This window comes from Lepidochelys olivacea (genome assembly GCF_965140295.1).
Source record: "Lepidochelys olivacea isolate rLepOli2 genome assembly, chromosome: 1".
Classification (NCBI taxonomy): domain Eukaryota; kingdom Metazoa; phylum Chordata; order Testudines; family Cheloniidae; genus Lepidochelys; species Lepidochelys olivacea.
Genome location: NC_140411.1, coordinates 309117738 through 309140292, shown reverse-complemented (window position 1 = coordinate 309140292; position 22555 = coordinate 309117738). Strand labels below are relative to the sequence as shown.

At 42.4% G+C, this 22555-nt stretch overlaps 1 long non-coding RNA gene across 1 annotated transcript; it reads left to right on the top strand.

The window, feature by feature from the left end:
* The first annotated feature begins 5354 nt into the window (after nt 1-5354).
* On the top strand, nt 5355-20926 carry LOC311514500. Its single transcript, XR_014709891.1, has 3 exons — nt 5355-5501; nt 5620-5789; nt 19469-20926. It is a non-coding gene; the product is annotated as an uncharacterized lncRNA (long non-coding RNA).
* The last annotated feature ends 1629 nt before the right edge of the window (nt 20927-22555 follow it).

Below are 22555 nucleotides of genomic sequence, written 5' to 3'. Positions count from 1 at the left end.
TGAATAACACCCCTACTACATGAATAATATGACTAAGTGAATGAGTGTCCATTAGGCCTGTCCAAAGGGCACAGGCTACATAAGTCCAAGTACAATCAGCAGGCAGTTCGGTAGCTAGTTGGAAGGTACTCATTTCTCGAAGGGCTTGGGCTTCCAAGACCTGAGTTTAACATTCGGGCCACCACCAGAAACACTGCTTCTCCTCCTTTGATAGGGTTAAAATCCTGTAACATCATTTTGGATTTTATATTTTAAATGTGCCCAGTTGTTGGCAGTTGCAGCGAGCTGTCCCTACTGTGTTCATGTGCTTTTGTCCATATCATGAGTTCACTGAATCATTGTAAATAGTTGTGGATATCATGAATATTCAGAGTTATCAAAATTAATTATACATATTTTGGAAGGGTTAACAACCCTTATGATTAAGGATACGATTCTGTCACAGAGGTCACAGTTTCCATGATTTTCCGGGACCTCCACGACTTCTTCTGTGGCAGGGCTGGAGCAGCTGTTAGCCCTGGGGCCCATCAGAACAGAGGGCCAGTGGCGAGCCCACGGGCAGCCGGAGCAGCAGCCAGCCCCGAAGCAGCAGCCCCCAGAACAGATAGCCTTCAACTGCAGTGTGGGGCACAGGTCGTTTCCTGGGATCACACAGATATATCAGGCAAATCAGGCAGTGACCAGCCCTTGGGCCACCAGAGCAGTAGCCAGCCCCAAAGCAGCAGCCCCCGGAAAGCTGGGTGACCAGCCCCTGGGCTGCCAGAACATTGAACATCTGACTGGTGGCCAGCCCCAGGCCCACCAGAGCAGCGGTCCCCAGTCCCCCAGAGCAACGGCGGCGGTTGGATCAGCTCCCCTGATGATGAAGCAGCAGTGGTCTACCCCTTCTGCAGGAGCATGGGTGGGACTGGGGCAGCTGAAAGCCCCAGCAGTGCTCTGTTTGTCCCCACTCCCTGGGTATTTTTAGTAAAAGTCAGGGACAGGTCTCAGGTTTCTGTGAATTTTTGTTTATTGCCCACAACTTGTCTTTGACTTTTACTAAAAATACCTATGGCAGAATAACCTTACTCATGATTCAGGGTTTCTCTAAATATTACAGATCAGGGTGACACCCAATTGCGGAGGAAGCAGGAGACGGGGAGATTACCACACATCTGTCTATTACAAGGTTCTTACACCTTCCTCTGAAACATCTGGTGATGTTTCAAAGGAAGGTATGATAATGGACTAGATGGACCTCTGGTCTGACTTAACATGTCCTATGATCCCATTTGTATGTAACATTGCCTAAAATTGTGTTAGAATGTAAAGCTGTCACGGCTGTGACTGTCCTTGTTGCTCAGTTCAGTGCCAATAGCTTTCATAATCTCAAATAAATCAATGTTCTACTCCCCCTCTTTCTAATTTAAAATTTTTGGAACATATTTTCCCCTTCTCTTCATTTTTTAGAATCTCCCTATCTTTAATCTAGTTTCAAAATCTTTCTCTTTTCCTCTTCATGCTACTTCTCCTAATGAAATAATGTCTCTGTTTGTAACCCAAAATTTTATTCTCTCGCAGGCCCCTCAGTTGTTGATGTGTTTGTTAATTATAATTGTTTACTTCCTTGCTGTGTCCTTCTCTTATCCTTCCCCAAAACCTTGGATCACGGTTGCTATATAAATAAAAAAATTAATCTGTATAAAAACACATTAAACCTTTACTTGCACTATATGATATTTAGAAAGAAGGGACTGTATAAGGGAGATAGAGAAAAGAAATGACATTGAGAGATACAGAGGCAAAGAGAAAAAGAGACCCAAATGCAGGTTAAGGTATAATCAGACAAGATTACATACAGCCTTATAAAGCTAGAAAGAAACAGACAAGGAGACAGCAAAAAGGTAACTGCCTATTCAGTAATAATTATTTTGAGGTTATAATGTGTACACTCTAGTGTCAGCAGTTAGCATTTTCTATTAGGAACCATGTGAAGATATTACATACTGCCTCTGTAAAACTCAAGAGGAATTTGGGGCGTGTGGGAAGCTGGCAGACACAGTACTTGTGGTGTGACTGGAATACAATTGCTGTTCCTGTAGAGTGTGTCTTTGTTCATTCATAACACTAAGATGCTCACCAAGGTGGATTTCACATCACTGCCACCAGCACAACCAATTTATGGTAATTCCTGGGACTCTTCCTATATAAGGGTTATTTGGCTACAAGAGCAGCACTGGGACACTCAGATAGTCAAAAGCCACTATTTTACATCTCTGCCTCAGCATGGTCATTTCTGCAACACTCAGCACAGCAACAGCATGAGGAACATTACATATTAAGGAGCTACTTCTTGAGTTCCCCCTCCCCCGCTTTGACTAAAACGATCATAACATTTTGGGTCAGATTCCCATCATTCAAGGGGTGCAAAGGAGGAGCAATCAGGCCATAGCTGGCTCCTTTGTCAACTGCCTCCCCCATCGCAGTGTAGAGTGTGTTTTGGTATTTGTGTCAAATGTGTGAATAATTTTAGTTGACCCAAAACTGTATTTTCTGGTGAATAAATGATTAATCCCCCAAATTTTGCCCAGCAACACTCGTTAGACCACACATCAGCCAAAACCATCTAACCCATAGGCTCTAAGTCACCATGTACTTCCATAATGCTAAAGTTTTGACAAATGTCTCAGAAGCCACTTGCAGCTTTTTTTTTAGATGAAATAGAAAATACTGCCACTTTCATTTTCTGAAAGTTATCTCATAGTCTGAGACTAGCTGATTGAATGAACTGCCCCAATTTACAATCCAGGAGTCACAAAATCGTGTGAATATGCAGTCTGAGTGAATTGCTGATTTGAGTTTAGAACAGTAAAAGAGAGGTGATGTGGAGACTATATTAGACTCACTGAGGGCATGAAGTCTTTAAACCATGATTTGAGGACTTCAGTAGCTCAGACATAGGTGAGAGGTTTATTGCAGGAGTGGGTGGGTGAGATTCTGTGGCCTGCGCTGTGCAGGAGGTCAGACTAGATGATCATAATGGTCCCTTCTGACCTTAATATCTATGAGTCTATGAGTCTACACATACAGAGCTGCAGCAGTGCAGCTGTATCAATATAGTTGAGCCACTGCAGCGCGTCTGTTGAAGATGCTCTATGCCGACAGGAGAGAGCTCTCCCGTCGGCATAATCAAACCACCTTTGTGAATGGCAGAAGCTCTGTCAACAAGAGAAGCTCTCCCACCAACTCGCGAGCGCTTATGTAGGTGTAACATATGTTGCTCAGGGGGTGGTTTATTCACATCCCTGAGTGACATAAATTTTGCCAACATAAACTGTAGTGTAGACACAGCCCTAGATGACATATACTGAATTATATACTTTTAAACTTACATGTCCTCACATCTATTTACACCCACTTATTGAAGTCTAGGGGACCCTAAGGGTATGTCTACACTTCAAGCTGGAGCTGTAAAATTCCAGCTTGACAAGACACACCTGCTCTAGCTTTGAGTGAGCTACTGTGCTAAAACTAGAGTATAGCCACAGCGGTGCAAGGGTTGGGAGAGGCTAGCTGTCCTGAGTACATGTCTAGTGTCTTGGATGGATACAGACGTGGGGTGGCTAGTCCCTCCTGATGTTTTCGTGGGCTGTACTCTAGTTTTAGCACACTAGTTTGATTAGAGCTAGCATGGGTATTTCTCCTTTAACTAGAATTTATACCTCCAGTTCCAAGTGTAGACATACCCCACTTTGTGCAGCTTATATGGTGAAGAGGCAGAAATAGGTGTACAAATGTGTAAGTGCAAGTATGGGATGGCGTGGGAGTTACACTAACTTACAGTCCCTTGCATTCACCAATTTCAGGACCATGAATCAGTCTATTCCCTAGAAATGAACTCCCCCCCCCATCCCCATGTCACACTTGATCAGATTTTCAAATTTAGGCACAGGCAATTGTATGCATACATTTTCATGAGCCTACTTTATAAACACAAAGACCCATTATACATGCACAAATCAGGTATTTCCATACACACATGGCAAGTTAAATGCCTGATTTCCATATATGCATACAAATAATATTGTTTGCATACACGTCATATACTTACAATTATAAATTATGTACATGCAAATCTATGTATGCAATTGCATGTGCCTAAACTTGAAAAATGTGTCTCAAAATGATATACTACAAGGAAGAAGTTTATTGCTGAGAAAAAGAATTTGTACTAATTCATGGTTCTGCTCCACTTTTCAAACTTACACAGAGAACAAGGAGATACAGGCAATATGACTGGCTAATATACAGGATGTTTCTAACTATCGGAGGGGTGAAGTTCTGGAACAACCACCCAATAGGAGTTGTAGAGGTGAATAACCAAATTAATTTTAAGACACAGCTTGATACATTTCTGAGTGTGACTGTACAATGGGGTTGCCTGTGGTGATGTGGGGGGCTGAGGTTGGTGGCTTAGGGGGTCCCTTTCATTCCTAAATCTCACGCTTTAGGTCTTCAGATGGTTGCCTGAAAAGACCAAAAAGGAATTTTTTCCTTCCTAATGTATTTCTGAGATTTTTTCCCTCCTTTCTCTGAAACATAAGAAATGGCCATGACCGGAGAGGGGACACTCGATTGGATGGGGTGGTACTCTAAGCTGGTACAGAGACTCCTTTTTCTCAGGTGCTTTAACTGGTGGGTCTTATCACAATATTCAGGCTCTATCTGATCTCCATATGTGATGTCAGGATCAAATTTTCCCCCAGGTCAGATTGGCAGGGACCTTGGGAGTTATTTGTTGCCTTCAACTGCAGTGTGGGGCACAGGTAATTTCCTGGGATCACACAGACATATCTCACCAAATCAATTCCCTGACACTGGAGGGGCCTCAGGCATTGGTTCTCAGTCTCTCCTATTCTAATAGCACACAATAGTTTAGTTTCCTGAGGGCTGTAATACTTCAGTCAATCCTGATTAGGCTCAATACAGGGTAGCTGGGTGGGCCTGTGGTGTGCAGGTCTGGTGAGATGATTTGGTGGTTCCTTGTGGCTTTGAAGTCTGGCTCCATGTTAATGCTATAGAAGTGTGCTCGAAAGTACATACCATCAGAAACTGCTTCATGTACAAAAACCCAATCCACACACCTCTGTTTCTTTCATTTTTCAGCTTGCAATAGCACTAGTGGCCTTGGTACAGAACTTTTTTCTGGGGATTAATGAGATTTTGAATCCACTAATCCCCAGGAAATGCCCTGCACCTGATCCTTATTGATTAGGCAGAAATAGTATCAAGTTACCGCACATGTCTCCTAGAGGTCATTATGCCTCACAACAGCATATGTATTTTTTTCTCATTTATTCCACAGCAGCAGCAAGTACATGAAAAGAATGTGTCCTAGAAGGATTTCTTAACGCTGTCCTTCTGAACAATGCTGTAGCAGGTTGTACAAGAGACATATAGGAAAAGGAAGCCACACTACAGCATGATTATGTTAACAACGCTGCCAGAAAGATTATCACACGGTAATTGGATATATGTCTCTCTCAGCTAGCTAATCGTGGCATTTACATCAAATACTTGATTCTGAGTAGGTCTGTCAATATTTGGTCTCTTACCTTGCTCTTTCCCTTGACCTTTCAGCATGAAGCCGATTCTTCTCTGGTACGTGACAGCAAAGATCATGCTACCTCCTGTTCAACAAGGCTCTTTTCACCTTCTTCTCCCTACCATGAGAACAGGCATGAATGCAGTATGCTGCAATGGCAAAACTGCTGAAGAGCGCATCTGGAAAACGGAGAGTAATCAGTGCTGTAAGTCTAAATCACTGTTTCTCTAGAAAAGAGAGTATAACTATTTGAAAATGACAATTTAACTCCTTGGTAGTTGCTGCAGAGTGCATATTGTACTCTGTAGGCCAAATTCTGCTCTCAGTTACACCAGCAGAAATCTAGGATAACTCCACTGACTTCAATGGAATTTCTCCATATATAGACCCAGTGTAACAGACAGCAGAACTGAATGATACTGTTATCGATCCATCCTGTATCGATCTTATCAATCTAATCTCCCCATCCATCCTTTCATAGTTGATGAAGAGAAATATATTCTCTAGAAACTTTAAAGTGCCAGAGCTTTTAAGAATGCTCCATAAGAGAAATCTGTCTATTGTGAAAGCTGCTTTTCATTTCAAAGATACTACAGTGTTTCACTTTTGTGTACTATTGAGAATATCTAAAGGTTTCTTGTAGGATACAATATTCATTCCACTTAAAATGAAAAGCACCTTTGATATTTGAACATATTTATGAAACCATGAATGTAGAACTGTGCTTACGGTTTCACAGTAATCCATGAAAGGATTGTACGTAGGCACAAGATAAATACAAGTACATGAAATAATTTGAGCATGTACAATAAAAAGAACAGCTAAAGGAAAATTAACTCTATTAATTAGCAGCTAACTTTTTTCTTTTTTCAATTTTGACTCAAACACACAGTTTAGACAGCAAACACTCTCACCTGAATTTTTGTAAATGACCCTTTGATCAAGTAACTAAAGAAAAAACTTCAGCATCATTTCTTTTGTACCGATAGGCACTAGAAGGAAGTGGCTATATTTATTCTATGACCCAAAGATACAAAATAATGAACATTAAAAACGGAGTTAGCAGTGAAGAAAGCACATGAGTGGAATCATACATTTTTTTTCTTTTGCTGAATAATCCCCTCTCCAAAACCTTAAAAATCACAGCTTTATCCTTTTTCTGTATGTGAATTATCTACAAAGAGGCTTATGTTTTAAACAAGTATGTTCATTATCCAAAGTTATTTTACAAATGTTTTATGCACACAAATTTTAGCCTATGGATTGCTCACTGGCTATTAGCCATGACAATTACGTGCTTTGAGTACTAGCTGTTCATAATTCCTTATTTGCATTCTATGGCTCATCTTCTAAATCAGATGGTATTGTTTCTGCTCCCTGAATTACATGATTGAAAAATGTATAAATTAAAGGAGGGTTTGAAAAAGACACAACTGGCATGAACATTTGATCAAATTCAAACAACAATTTAAAACATCCTCATGAGTATGTACAAGATGTTAGCTCTCCACAAATAATTCTAGCAAACAAGAAAAAATCCTTCTTTTACTATTAATGGGGTACAATGAATTAAATGCTGTTTTCACAGAAGATCCTTTCACATACAGGAGCAGTGATCCCAGGGGCAACTGTAGGAGCTCTAGACTAGTCCATCTCAAACTGTGGAACATGAGTTCTGGTTGGTCAGGTGGTACTAGCTTCTTCTCATTTGCAGCAGCCAAATTACATTGAAAGAAACTAAAATAGCTTAAAGACATTGCTAATTTCCTTTTTAATGTTATGCTATCACAAAAGGGAGGAGAGCTAGTCAAGGAAGATCACTACGTGGAGGGGACATGATGCTGCATAACAGGTTCTCTACTAGGATGTGGTCTACACTAAGAAAGGGCTTAAGAGCCCATGGTCTAGAAACACTTACAGAAATATTTTATATTGATGGAGTAGTGTCTAGAGTCTGTTTAGGGCCCTGTGGGGGCATTGTGGTAATGTTTTGGCAGGTAGCAATCTATGAGGATTTTCATTGCAGCAGACCAAAATGAATCAGCCGCTGGTGGAGGGGAGCAGGTGAATGAGTAAATTTTCTGAAGGCTGTGATGATTAATCAAAGGGTGCGGAGCAGGTGGAATTATGTTTTGCTCTGAGTAGTTATATTTTATAACGATGCCATTTGGAAGCATATTAGTGGTGGACAAAATGTGCCCTCCCTCCCTCTCATCCTCTTTTTTTACTTTTATTTTAAGATATAATTTTCCATTTTTCTAACTTAGATCAGGTGGCTTGTGCCTATAATTCCTACGCTTCCCAGTGGCTCAGTTATCCTTTCAGGAGGCAGCACAGCCTGCCTATCACTGTCATGAAACGTTAGTTTGAATAGGCCTGGCTTTTTCTTTATTATTTATCTCTTTTTCCTCTTTTCCTCTCTCATTTTCATTCTCTTTTCTCCTTCTCTCTCCCCCCCCATGTCTCTTCACTTTCACCAGTTCTCTGCTCTACTCTTTTTCCTTGGTTGTTTTACCCACCATACACTTTTAATGCCCCCCCGTCTTTTTTTCCTGGGCCCATTCCTGTGAGGTGCTGATCTTCTTTTCCAACATGTGGAATCTCTCTATGTCCAACGACTTCAACAGAAGTTGAGGGACTTAAAACATGTTGCAGAATTTGGCCCAACTTTTATCTCCCCATTCCTGTTCCCTGACTCACACCATATACTTCACCAGAGAGCCCAGTGGGATATAGAGATGTTTTTGGCATGCAAGGAGTAGGGAAAAAGAGAGGTAGTAATAAGGAGAAGAGTGGCTGAATTTGCCTTTCAAGACAAAGGTAGAAGAGAAGTTTTCTGGCCTTGAGCTGTGCTGAGTTGTAGGTACATTGCTCCAGATCATTCCAGAAGCACTAAATCACTTTATAAAAGTTTTTGTTTCCAGAAATTAAATGGTACAGATATAAACTGGTAAATAAAGTAGTTCTGCAGTAACTCTATATGAAAGAAGATCTGTATTGTAATGCTGTATATTGTCATTTGTTCCCTTTCAATCTGCTAGCAAGTGAATGTTATTGCTTTTTAATTTCTATTGATTGTTCTATTAATCTGGCCTTTTACAAGTCCACAGTTCATGTGTTTTGTACAAGTTATGACCTAGCTACCAAGCTAGTTTGGAGATTCTGCTGGGGTTTTTGTTTGTTTGTTTTAAGTGCAGCATGGTACATGTATACCATTTAGTTAATATCTAAAGGTCTGACATTGCGCTTTTTGGTAAACGTAGCTAAGAATTAACATTTTCTTCTCTAGAACAAAAATGCTAATACAGGAGACTAATACTGAGAGAAGCTGAGTGTTGCAGTGTGGGGTACACAGCACCCTGCAGGTGCCGCCTGAGATAATCTAAGGACAAATTGTGGTCTGGCTTGTGTAGCCACATAGGGGAATGGGGTGTAAGGTGCCTGTTGCTGCCCTTCATGGGCAACCCATACTGTTGGTAGCAACACAAGGGAGATGCTACATCCCCCTGTGTGTCTGAGCATGCAGGAGAAAGGAATGGGCAAAGTGTTGAGACCCACTCCCCAGCATGTTGGGGAAGTATGTTGAGGCACTAATAGACTTGGCACAGGGTACTTTCCCCCAGCACAAGAGGGAAATTGAGAGGCAGAGTGTGTCATTGAGAGAACAATGCTCAGTGCTTGTAGCAAAGCCAAGATTCAGTCCTTAGAGTGTTCTAAAGTTTTTTAGCTTAACTGGGGGGTACTTCCTTTCACAGCTCAGAAAATGTTCTCACATAGATTCCCATGTACACTGTAAGCAAACTAATGTAGCATGGATAAGAATAACTAAATGACTTGCTGTTCAGCGATCTGCCACAGGCATACTGGACTTCTGTTTTAATTGAGCACAAATCACTAAAGAAGCAGAAACATTCCCTTAAACATTCTCTATTCAAGTGAGAACAAACGTCTCTTTTTGGCTCAGTGGTGTTTTTAAATATCTATTTTCTAGTTCGATTCTGAGCACACCGAACATAAATATGGGCCAAATTCTCTGCTGCTGTAAAAAGATGCTGCTCCATTGACTTTAATGCAGTTTTGTCATTTATACTCACAGAGAACTTAGCCTAGACTAGTGCAGTCACTGGATGGAAGAGTCTTCTACAGGGCACCTATTAAATTTTTTGCAGTGTTACCTTCAGCCTAGTTAGCACTACCATGATATCCATGGTATTCTCTACCATATACATCACAGGATACCTGTAACATAGTAGAATACTGCAGTCATGTTAATTACTTGAATGGCAATTAAAAGATTTGAATGGTAGCCACTGTACTTGCATAAGGCTACTGTAACATGTGGACAACAGTTACTAGTCATAATGGGCCAAGTTCATCACTAGTTAATGCCACTGAAGGAAGGAAAGTTAGAGGCAGTGAAACTCAAAGTTTCATATCCATAGAGTCATAGATATTGAGGTCAGAAGGGACCATTATGATCATCTAGTCTGACCTCCTGCACAATGCAGGCTACAGTATCTCACCCACCCATTCCTGCAATAAACCTCTCACCTATGTCTGAGGTATTGAAGTCCTCAAATCATGGTTTAAAGACTTCAAGGTGCAGAGAATCCTCCAGCAAGTGACCAGTGCCCCATGTTAGAGAGGAAGGTGAAAAACCTCCAGGGCCTCTTCCAATCTGCCCTGGAGGAAAATTCCTTCCCGACCCCAAATATGGCGATCAGCTGAACCCTGAGCATATGGGCAAGATTCACCAGCTGGATACCTAGGAAAGAATTCGCTGATGTAACTCAGATCCCACCCCATCTAACATCCCATCACAAGCCATTGGGCCTATTTACCATGAATATTTAAAGATCAATTAAGTGCCAAAATCATGTTATCCCATCATACCATCTCCTCCATACACTTATTGAGTTTAATCTTAAAGCCAGATAGGTCTTTTGCCCCCACTGCTTCCTTTGGAAGGCTATTCCAAAACTTCATGATGGTTAGAAACTTTCGTCTAATTTCAAGTCTAAACTTCCTGATGAGCAGTTATATTCATTTCTTCCTGTGTCCACATTGGTACTGAGCTTAAATAATTCCTCTCCCTCTCCAGTATTTATCCCTCTGATATATTTATAGAGAGCAATCATATCTCCCCTCAACCTTCTTTTGATTAGGCTAAACAAGCCAAGCTCCTTGAGTCTCCTTTCATAAGACAGGTTTTCCATTCCTCGGATCATCCTAGTAGCCCTTCTCTGTACCTGTTCCAGTTTGAATTTATCCTTCTTAAACATGGGAGACCAGAACTGCACACAGTCTCACCAGTGCCTTGTATAATGGTACTAAAACCTCCTTATCTCTACTGGAAATATCTCGCCTGATGCATCCCAAGACCGCATTAGCTTTTTTCACGGCCGTATCACATTGCCGGCTCATAGTCATCCTGTGATCAACCATTACTCCAAAGTCCTTCTCCTCCTCTGTTACTTCCAATTGATGCGTCCCCAGCTTATAAGAAAAATTCTTGTTATTAATCCCTAAATGCATGACCTTACACTTCTCACTATTAAATTTCATCCTATTACTATTACTCCAGTTTACAAGGTCATTCCTCCTCCTACTTCTGCCAGCGTCCTATCCCTGCTGTGTTCTGTCCCAACCACAAATAAACCCCATTGCTATTTCCTACACCAAGCTCAGCTCCAGGGGAAGCACCATGTCAAGATGCAGGAGAGCCAGCTGCCACAGCATCCTGACGTGTCTCTTCAGCTGAGTGCTTTCTGGAAGGGTGTGGAAAAAGGTAGGAGAACTGGGAAGTGGAAAAAGAACCTACCCAGCAACCTCCACTCAGCACTGACACGTAGAACCTTCAGAATCACACAAACTAGTGGTATCACTCCAAGCACCATATCAGTCCCCCAGCTAGCACCCAGAAACCCCCAGCCATAGCCTGTTATGGGTTCTTGCTGAGATCCAGTTCAACAAAGCTTTGCATCCACAAAACGCTGTGGCATTTGGGTGAGGCCTGGTAAGAAACCATGGGTGCATAAAGTACATTAGCCAGTTCTCCGTGTAGATTATATTGGGATTGGGATAAGCAAACTAGTATGAATAATGAAACTACCTTGAACCTTCACCAAAACCGGAACCTTCTAATTCCCAACATGGTCTGGCACAGTTTCCCTCCATCCTCATAATCTTCCAATAGGCCTCACAGCTTCCTCCCTCCTCTGAGACCCTCCAAAGCATCCATTTTGAAAGGGCGTCCTTTTCACACAGGTTCAAAGTAATATATATTAATTGATAAATATATCGCATTAAAAGGTAATAAAGTCCAGTGAATTAGAAGATATTAATTCAATAGAACTTTTTACATGAGCATAAGTATTTTCTATTTGGAAAAATGCCGCACACATTTCAATAGTTGTAAACATTTAGAGAGTTAATGAGATCACCATATACTATGTGCAAATAAAATTTGAGCTTTGGAATGGGAATAAGTATTGTACATGCAGTGAAGAAACAGTTATCTGGAACATTAGGAAGAAGCAGTCAGAAAAGCAAGAAGTTATATTGTCCTAAAAGAAAGTGTGTAGCCTATGAGAAAAACATACAACAGCTATGAAGAAAAAAAGAAGATAAACACAAGTTTTAAAAAATGAACAAAATTAAAGATGCCAAAATGCTTTGGAAAACTGTTGATTGGAAAAGTTGAAGAAAGCAACTTGAATTAAAATGAAGTAAATACAGCAGATATTAAAATCATTTATTCATACTGGTCCTGAAAATGCAAACGTTAATATCATTCCAGCAGTTGTTTTCACTGAGTAGATGATAAAATTAACTGATATTCTTCACTAAAATAGTAGAAAAATTGAGACTGAAAGCTCTGTCAAGATTTAGCCTCTCTCACAAGGATAAAAGTCATACACTTGACTAGCTGATAGAGAAGATATATTAAAAATGGTAGTAGGAATGAGGATATGTAACATTCATACGCTTCTCCAGTGAATTATCATATCATCTACCAATATCCAGAGTCAATATACAGTATTCCAGGTTAACCTGAAGATGAACTCATCAAAAGTTGAGGTTCTTTTCCCAGATATTCTGGTCAGAAGGGCATAGGGCCCAGTCCTGTTTCCACATAAGTCAGTGCAAGGAGGATTGGGCCCTAAGAGAAATTCCCTCTGAAAAGATTTTGTTAAAAGATAGTGAAAGCTGGAAGGGTGTTAAAAAGTCACCACAACTATCACCTAACTGTATAATGTTAATCCTTTCTGTCATACACTTCAACAAAAATAAAACAAAACAAAACCTGAAACAAATGAAGGTGTTCCGCCAATTCCCTACTACCATGTAACAACTGACCACTCAGTACCAGCATATTAGTTTTACTCGTTTAAGCTTAACTTTGTCTCATTACATCTTCAAACATTAACACTAGCAGGGGGCAAGAAATGGTGGTGGTGTGTGCAGGGAGTGTGATTTTTGGTTTTGTTTTTCCCAATTGAAAACATTTGGTTTTGGTGAAAAATTGAAAGCCAAAATATTTTAGTTCTGAAATTCCATTGTGGTGCCTCATGGAAGTGCTACTTCAGGGGCCTGATGCTTCCCTCTCCTCTGGAAGCTGAGCTCCTTGGTTGGAGAACACCTTCCTTGTTACGCCGCAGTCTCTCTCTGTTTGGTGAAGGGAGGCATCTTGCAGAGTCATGGCGTCAGTGCGCCATGGGAAATTAAGTCTGGCAGGGGAGCCCAATTCATAGAAAAGGATGGGAGCATGAGGCACTCAAATAAAACTCCCTGGAGGCTCTATGGCAGCATTTCAGAATTTAATTATTTTGATTTTCACACGTTCTGTTTTTTGATGAAAAATTGACATTTTCTTCAGAAAGCATACACTTTGTGAAACATTTCATTTAGCTGAAGGAACTATTTTCCATCAAACGACAGTTTTGATGGAAATTTTTTGACGAGGCCTAATTAACACACACAACATGACAAACTGGTATTAAAACACACACATATTTTCCTCTGAAATGCATTTTCAGTACAACATATCAGTAACACACTATAAGAGACCTTCAGAGTTCACAAGAATTTGATTTAGCTTTGCCTTCAAGTGCCAGAGACTAACGCAATTTCTGATGACTGTGCCAGGCCAATTCCATTCTGAGTTATAGTTATGACTCTTATCTCCAGTTGAGACACACAAAGTGTGATTCACCTCTGTTACTCTACTGACTTCGGGGGAATTACATCAGCATAAAACCGGAGTAATGCAGTGGTGAATCAGACCCACAGTCTCCTCACTTTTTTGAAGACATTTCTTTTGTTGAAGAGACACAGACAATCCAGAAGTTAATAGTTATTTTAAATTTAAAAAAATATGCTTTTCTAAAATGAATTACAGTCAAGACTCCTGTGGGGAAACTCCTCAATTGGTGTAAATTTGTGTGGCTCCATTGCCTTTGAGCTATACGGTTTTACACCAGCTGAGGATCTGGCCAATGATTTAAAACTCACTGTGTGATTTTCCAGAAAAAAATCTATTCTGGGATGAGTTGTGGAGTTCCAGAGGGAATGATTTGCTTTGAGGGAAATTGGGAGAAATTGAAAATTGGGCTTATAATGAAAATTTGTTTCATACTAAAATATGAAGGAATATAATACCTTCATAATACTTTACCAAAATCTAGCCAGAATTCAATGTCAGAGAGAAGAAATAAAATGAAGGATCCTAGGAACGTGCCTATTGCTTCAGAAGGAGTAGAAAGAAAAGACGGATTAAATCTTGATTCTTACTTTGCAAAGTTCAGCACTATGGGGAATATTCTGCTCTCGGATATGAAAGGTAGAGATTGACTATTGTATTCTTCACTTGTATGCACAGAACTCCCTTTAATAGTTTATACTATTTCATATCCTTTGTATTTTGAAATAAAGCCTTTAAATGAAGATAGTTCAGTAACAGAAAAAAGTATAGTGCCGCAGAAAGGACTATAAAAGGACTAGTTTATAGAAAACACAGAATGGGTTTGATACAGAAGCAGAACACCCTTTCATGAAGAAAGGGGAAAGAGATGCAACAAGAAAAAAGATAGGGAGGAATAGCACTAGATAAGGAGAGCAGATACCTCATCTTCAGTATATTCTTTCACAAAACAAAACTACAGCAAGTTACTGTGGGCCAGATTCAGACACACGTTGAGTAACGTTTTACCCCATGAGTGGTTTCACTGAAGTCAGTGAGATCATTCATGGAGTAAGATACTATGCAAAGTGAGTAAGGGAATCTGGCCCTATATCAGGACTGCCCAACACCAATCAGGTTGAAAATGATTTATGACAAAGGTATAAAAATATGTTTGGCAGTATTTGATTTTGATTAATAATATCAATGTTTATTTTTAAGTATTTAAATTTTTTTATGGATTTAAATTTTCAAAATTGTGCAAATTATAAGTTTTAACACTTTTTCTATTATTATCTATTCAAATTTTCACTGTTTTGAACTCAAACATCCTTTTTCTTACTTTGCCTCTTTAAATTTCTATCATCAGTGGAAATTTGTTTGTGAGTGTACAGTGCAATTGACATTTACTGAGACATTTAGCAATAAAATTCTAATCGTTTCAAACCTAGGTATAAAATAAAGGGGCTGGTGAAATTTATTTCTTCTGTGGAGCAAGTGGTGAACCTGGGACAGAATTGTGACTTCTTTTGGTCCTTATTTAGGTGCCTTAAATTGAAACTGACCTTTTTTGAGAACTGGCCCTTATTTAGGTGCCTAAATAAGGCTCAAGAGTCTCAAGTATGTCTACACCATAAGTGCAGGTGTAATTGTAGTGCAGGGCAAGCATTCCTGAGGTAGCTTTAATCTCTTTAGTATGGGTAACAATAGAAGAAATGGTGGCACAGACTTAAGTGCTGGCTAGCAACCTGACTCCAAGCCCACTGAGGACCCTGGGTACATATTTGGATTGCTAGCCCATGTTGAAGTCTCTCTTCACTGCACTAATAAGATTCAAGATAGCTCGGGTACACCTACCCATGCTACAATCACACCTACATTTGTGGAGAGGAGTAGACACACCCACAGTTCACTTTATGTGGTCTGTTCCTGAAGCAGCATGGCTATACGCCACCACTTACTCGGAGCAGATTGTAACATTCTAACAGAAGCAATCCTAGAGACATGCCTTGAGTTGTGGGACAGACCCTGAAGAAAGAGTCTGAAAGACTTTGAAACCTAACAGCGTCTCCAGGTGGAAGATAGTAACACCTGATAGGAAAGGTATGTGGATAAGCTATTTATGGTTTACAAGCTATGTTTTCACAGTGAATTGCAGGAGGAATTGCAGCCTAAATCCCCGATGTGGAGGGAGAAGAACACAGTTTCTCGGGAGAAAGGCGGGAGCTAGAGGCCTGTGTGGGCTGCCCTCAAGGAGGCCATGAGGGGTGATGGGAAGTTATCTCAGGAACAGTGGCACCTGGCTCAGCGATGTACTGAGTTGGTGGGAGGTGAGGGCTCAACACCTCACAGGACTGGACCCTGAGTTAGCACTCAGCTCAAGACACATACCATAGTAGCAGCATTCCAGCAGGAAAAGAAGCAGCCAAATCAGGGACAGCTATACTGGTGTGGGAAAAAAATAAAACAGCACCCAGCTAGAGCTACTCCTCTCCTCAGCACCCCCTGAATCCAGCACAATGCAGGGGAAATACCCCCGGGGGCAACAGGACCCCAGCAGTACCTTCCTTTCTGCCCATCCCATATCACCCCACCCCCTCCCAACCAGAGAGGATCCAGTTAGAGACTCAGCCAGTAGGAACAGGAGCAGCCAAAGCAGGGACCTCTGGACATTCCAGTCAAAATAGTAGAATGGTTGAACTTTCTCTGCCCTGTGCTGATTGGTTGTTTGCTTCAACCCTCCCAGTCTCTTCACCTCAGCTTCACTCCACACCTGGCTCTTCTCCCCGGCCCTGACCCCTCACCCCAACCCCTCATCTCCTCTGTTCCATTCAGCTGATCCCCTCCTAACTAAACCCATCCAATAAATAAAATAATGGATGTTACATGACATTTGCCGCTATCACTTTGTTCACTCTGCTAGTGTGTTCTACCCCCTTTCCCACTCAATGTCTGGCCCTCATCACTTGTACTCAGTTCTAGTTGCCCTGCCAACATGAGGAGGGAAAAGGGCTTTGAACAGGACTCTACCACCTCTCAGGGGAGTGCACTAACATTGGGTTATAGGATATTCTGAGATGGAGGCTCCCTCAGTCTCTCCTGTTGAAGCTGTTCCCCTTTGGATTAATAATTTAAAAATTTCACTGGAGACTGGATCTCTTACCTCCCAGGGGTGTGCTCTGATCTCCAGGCTACAGCATCGTTTTCATGTGTGTTCACACACTCTTTCTGGCCCAATGTTAAAGCTGCCGCACTGTGGCTGAATAATGAAAGACTCAGAGGGCAAACATGGCTAGGGCACTCACCTGAGAGGTGGCAGATCCCTGTTCAAATCTCTTCTCCTCTGGTGAAGGGGGAATCTGAACTGGGGGAAGGGTCTCCGACATCCTAGCTGAGCACCCTCACCACTGGGCTAAAAGTTATAAGGAAGATCATCCTTCTACTCCCCCTGCTTTTTGCAAAGATGCATAACACCAAGAGAGAGTTTGCAGGTGAGAAACCCAAACAGAGGACGGTGCTTCCCTGCAGCTCGGATTTAAGTGCCTATCCCCAAGAGATGGGAGAGATTTAGCACACACCCCTCATCTTGGAACCTCCCATTGGCTAGATTAGGCAGGGAGCCACCCAGCATGGTGGCTTTTGCTAATCCTATTCAAAGGCACCTGTCTCTCCCCATTCATTGAATAAGGAGCCTAAGCACCCAACTCAGGCTTTGTGAATTTCGGTGATTTTCTAGGTTTCAGAGTAGCAGCCGTGTTAGTTTGTATTCGCAAAAAGAAAAGGAGTACTTGTGGCACCTTAGAGACTAACCAATTTATTTGAGCATGAGCTTTCGTAAGCTACAGCTCACTTCATCAGATGCATCCGATGAAGTGAGCTGTAGCTCACGAAAGCTTATGGTCAAATAAATTGGTTAGTCTCTAAGGTGCCACAAGTACTCAATGATTTTCTAGGCACCTAAAAGTTAGGCATGGTGACACTCAGCATCACCATGCTTTTGTGTGTGTTTTTAAGTAAATATGTTACAGAATCAATCACTGGTCAAACTATCATAAATAAATAAATAAATAAATAAAATAAGTTTTTACCCTCAGAACTGAACAATTTAGCCTCATAACCAGCTGTGTTGGAATGTGGACCCCAACTTTAGTAAACACAGAACATTCCTAGTTTATTTTTAATAGTCATCAGGTTTAAAACAAACAAAAGGAAGTATTTCCAGTCAACCGGTGGAACTCATTGCCAGGGGATGTTGTAAAGGCCAAAACTGTACCAGGGCTCAAAAACAAACTAGATAAGTTCATGGAGGATAGGTCCATCAATGGCTATTAACCAGAATGGCCAGGGATGGAGCACCAGACTGTGAGTGTCACTAGCCTCTGTTTGCTAGAAGCTGGGAAAGGGTGACAGGGATAATTCCCTGTCCTGTTCATTCCCTCTGAAGCATCTGGCATTGGCCACTGATGGAAGACAGGATTCTGGGCTAGAATGACTTTTGATTTGACCCAGTATGACTATTCTTATGTTCTTATTTAAAAAAAACATACACATTTATAGTTAATATATTTTCGCAAATCCAACTAGGCTCAAGGCTATTTTATGCTAAATTGGGGCCCAAGCTGCACCCTATATGGGTCTCCCCCATGACCCCACACCAATACCATTTCCCTGCCCAATGCTGTTTCCTCACTTCCATGGAGTGGCAGAAGATTTCAGAGTTATTAAAGATGAATGGGGAAGTTCACAACTTTTGGAGCTCTTGCTTCAGACTGTCTGCAGACTCAGAAAACATCAGTTACACTTAGGTCGTGTTTTCAGGCTTTTCTTCGCATAGAATCGAATAGAATTTTCCGGATGTGACTTCAAAGGTGAGACCCTGTGCATAAATCTATATAGCCTAATAGTTTAATCCAATCTTAGACAAGGCTATTCATTATCTTTTATTTTTCTCAGATGGTTTGTTCATTCTGTGTCGCTGCCCAATTCCTTTTTGTATGACTATATGAGTCCCATTTACAGTTTTTTCATCTTCATTCTCCCTTATCTAACTAATCTGCTGGTGTTGTGTTGTCTTGCTGTTCAGAAGCCAGGTAATTGAAAGAAAAATTGCTACTCTGATAAACTGATAAGAGCATCTTTTATTTTCAACTTCTCTTTTTTAATTTCTTTTATTTTTCCAGTTCCATTAATCCAGGAATTAAGTTTTAATTGAAATGATAACATTTTTAAAAATTTGAAAAAAAGCCATGCTGAAACATTCTAAAAAAGCAGTAGGTTAGAAAGCACAAACACAGTTATGAACTCAGGCCATTTTTTTCTTTTAAAACAAATCTGTTTCTTAAACCCAGTTCTGCTCTCAGGATTTCCTTTCTGGTCATTGCTTATTTATCAAGACACAGTACTTGACTATAAAGGAAAGGTTCCCATTTTATAATTCCTCTTGCCTAATTAAGTTAGTGATGGCATTTCAACAGCAGTGAATTGTGATGTCACAGTCACGGGATTGTGACCAGAATTAGTGAGCAAAAAGGGCTTGATTAAAAGAAAGAGAATTTTGACTCTCCCTCAGATATTTTAGAAATCAGCAATGGCTGGAAGTAAAGTATACAGCATGCAATGGGTATTTTTTGTTAAAGTAGGAATTTTAAAAAAACAAATCCTAGGGTCTCCAGCCTCTTTTAGCCTCTCCTCTTCTCTCACAGGTGCTTCATGGTGGTGACCCTTCCTCCAGTAAAGAAAAATGGATGTCTGAAACATCCCTTCTTGGGACTCTAAGTATCTTTTTCAGATATCGACCAGTGGAGGGAACTAAAGCTCTCCCTGGTTCCAAAGTACTTACTTGTTTTGACCGCAGTTCGCCCAGATGATACAGGAGTTCTGGAGACAAACTCAGGTCTCACATGTGGCAATGCACTAAATAATAAGGTTTCTGAACTGTTGGGTAATGTGATTTTGTCTTATCCATGTGCTTCTGCTGAGCATAGACAGAGCTGCCAATGCTATAGTTTTCATCATAACCTGCAGGGCTTTTGGATCCTCCTGTGTCACTGGGGGAAAGGTTATCATTCTACCAGGAAATACTCATTATCCTACCTCTTGGGGAAAGGCAGCTACCAATCTGTGCAACGAGGGCTGTCCTTAGGGGAAAATGGTGCCCTTTAAGTCAGGATGCACAGGGGTTGGGCAAATGGGGAGGAGGGGAAACAGCTCACCATACAGTGACGCCTCTCCCTCAGCAGGACAGTGATGGGAGCAGGAAGTGTGTGTGGGGTGGAGCTTCCCGCAGCTGGGGGAGGTTCCCAGAGGTGGGTCTGACCTAGCCCCGGGAGTAGCCCAAACAAGGGAAGAGGAAGTCCCATTCCCCTCCAGCCCAGCTGGGACTAGCATCTGGAGCCCAGCACATGGTAGGAGCCCTTGGTCGGGGTGCCCCCATCCCTGCTTCTCCCTGGCTCTGGACCCAGCGCTCGGGGGTTAAAGGAGCCTTAGGTTGGCTGTGTGTGTGTGGTGGGGAGGGTTGACTACAGTGCCCCCCTTGCCACGGCACCCTAGGCGGTTGCCCACATCGTCCATCATAAGGCCAGCCCTGTGTGCAGCTGTACATGCTGCTTCCTCTTTCAGCATGTGAAGCAAGCTTTGCCCTCCCTCTCCCCTGTACACAAAGGGCCAGGCCTGTTACTGAAGCACTCAGAGCTGTGTTCTCTGAGCTGCCCAGAGGGCTGCTGTTCTCTGCCGGATTTAGTGTTCTTCCCTCTCTGTCTCCTCATGCCCCCAAGCACAGACCTGAGGAGGGGAAGAACCTCTAGATCTAGCCCGAGCTGCTGCATTTTTCTCATGAGGGAAGGAAAGCAAGGAGCAGAGCAGGCCTAGTATAAGCGGGGGAATAGTCCCGCTATTGTGGGGAACTTTCCTGGCTTCTGTACTACCCTGGTGAAGTGGGCTAGCGAAAGGATCTGAGTCCTCGCTCCCACTTCCTTTACCCAGTGACCTCCCTGCCCTTGAGGACTCCCCTTCCATTTTCCTGTCTGGCAGAGTCCTCGTAACCCCAACAAGGCTGGGCCCAGGATTCCTGGGGGGCCTCGATCCCCAACCCTGCTGTGGTCACCTAGGACAGGGGCTAGGGTGTCCCCACTCCAGGGTACTCTCTCTGCACTGGGCACTTCTATGACCCTCTGACCATTACATACAATTTAAAGCAAATGCAAGTTATTTAATCAACAATTAATTTTAAAAAGAATAAGGAAAAATGGGAAAGGTTAAAGGAAACACATCAACCCGCTCTGTGGCAGGGAACATCACAAACGGTGTCTCTGGAACGTCAGGGCAGTTCACAGTCTGTCCCTTATAGGTCCCAGGCCTTCTTCTCAGGCCCTGGCTTTGCTGCAGGGATGCTGCGGGTTGGACACTCACTCTGGTGGTGGCCACACGCTCTCAGTCTCTAAGTGGTAGGACCCTTCTTCCCAGTTTTGCCCCCGCCCTGTTGGGGTTACGATCCAAGCCTGGCCTGCAGAGCCCCTTGGCTGAGGCGTCTCCCTGTGCTGGGCCCGCTGCCCAGGGTCCCCCTTGGTCTCACCCGCTGCTCACCGCACCCAGCTCCGGACTGCTCCAGCCCCAGCTCCACCACTCTGTCTCTGCACTGCTGCTGCTCTGCCTCCAGCTCCCTGGCTGCTTCTCTGGCCCCTCTGGCTCTGGTTGCTGCAGCTCTGCTCCCAGGACAGGTCTGCTCTGCAGGCTGCTTCTGTGACTCTGCTCCCAGCACTGACCTGCTTCCTGGGCTGCTTTTCTGGCCCCTCTGGCTCTGATTGCTGCAGCTTTCCTACCAGGGCAAGTCTGCTCTCTCTGGGTTGTGCCTCTGGCTATGGGGCTGCAGCTCTGCTCCCAGGACAGGGTCTGCTCTCTCTTGGCTGCTTTTCTGGTCCCTCCGGATCTGGCCCAGCTCTGTTCCCCAGCTCAGCTCGGGCCCCTGCTTTCTCCTTAGCTTGGCCCCACTCTGTCTGACCCAGGCAAATCCAGCTCACACGGAGGACGGGACCTCCCTGGCCTCCTGACTCCCTGATTAGCCTGCCTGCCCTGTCATTCAGGCTGACCTGGAGCATTGGCCTCTCCCCATTTTTCCTGGGGGCTATCAGTCACAGGGTCCTGATTCCCCATCGACCCTTCGCCCTTTTTAGTATGGGGAGCTAGCAACTAAAACACCCCCACTGAATGTTAGTAAGGGGGCAACAGTCCCCTTACATTAGGAGGCAGAGTGGGGTGCTACAAAGAGTTATGTTAGGGAACAAAGGTTGGGGGTGATGGTGGTGGAATCATAATGAATTGATGGAGGCACAGAATTAATTATCTGACATTTGCATTTTGTAACCCTCTCCCACAACAAGGAGCAGGAAGAAAATCCCTTGCTAAATCAGTCAACACTTTATATAAGTGTAAGCTAATGTAAATAGTTACCTTTTTGTCACAAAATGTTGACGGGTACGTGAATACCAGCTTAAAAAAAACCAGTACCCAGAAGTGCTGAGATACTGTGAGATTCTTACAAATTATCACGAACATTCAGCTGTGCAAGCACAAACATTCTACTTACTTACCCTTTTATCATGGTGATGTTCATGATAATGAACAAACTATTGATGTTTTATATGAATATATATTTTATTTGCCAGAGGTGGCTGTGCAAGTAGGATTTTACAAATCTTTGCGAGATTTGTTCATTTATTACAATATTTCCAAACAGGCCTGGAAACAGAACTGCTGCAAAACCTTCTGAAAAAGCCTTTTCTTTTGAGATGTCT